Source organism: Gymnogyps californianus, unplaced genomic scaffold (genome assembly GCF_018139145.2).
Source record: "Gymnogyps californianus isolate 813 unplaced genomic scaffold, ASM1813914v2 HiC_scaffold_59, whole genome shotgun sequence".
NCBI lineage: Eukaryota > Metazoa > Chordata > Aves > Accipitriformes > Cathartidae > Gymnogyps > Gymnogyps californianus.
In genome coordinates, this window is record NW_026114452.1 from 230244 (window position 1) to 230896 (window position 653).

Sequence of the window (653 nt, forward strand, 5' to 3'; positions counted from 1 at the left end):
TTTGGGAGCTGTCCCCGGGAATCTTTTGGAGCTCTCCACAGTGGTGCTTTCTGGAAGCTCTCCACCCTGGCTTTTTAAGGCTCTCCACCTTCGGGCTTTTTGAGAGCTCTCCCCATTTTCCTTTTTTGGAGCCTTGCGGGATTGTTTTTTCCTGGAATTCTACCGCCGCTGGAATTTTGGATTACTCACTGCGCGTCCTGGGAGGAGTGCTTCCTTACGCTGCCCCGGAGGAGTGCTTCAGCGCACAGCCTTGGAGGAGTCCTTCTCCGCTCAGCCTTTGAGGAGTGCATCAACTACCCACCTTGGAGGAGTGCATCACCTGGCAGAGCTCGTGGATTACATCAGGGTTTGGTTTTTTGGGAGCTGTTCACCTCTTTTTTCTTTTTGTACCTCTCCGCATGGGTTTTTTTGGGAGCAGTCCCCTGTGGGACACTTTTGGAGCTCTCCACAGTGGTGCTTTTTGGAAGCTCTCCGCCCTGGGGCTTTTTAAGGGCTCTCCACCTGAGGGCTTTTTGAAGCGCTTCACCATTTTTCTTTTTGGGAGCGCTGAGAGGATCGATTTCTTTCTGGAAGTCTACACACCTGGATTTTTTGGATTACTTCAGCGCGGTGCCCCGAGGAGTACTTCACCACGTTGCCCCGGAGGAGTGCTT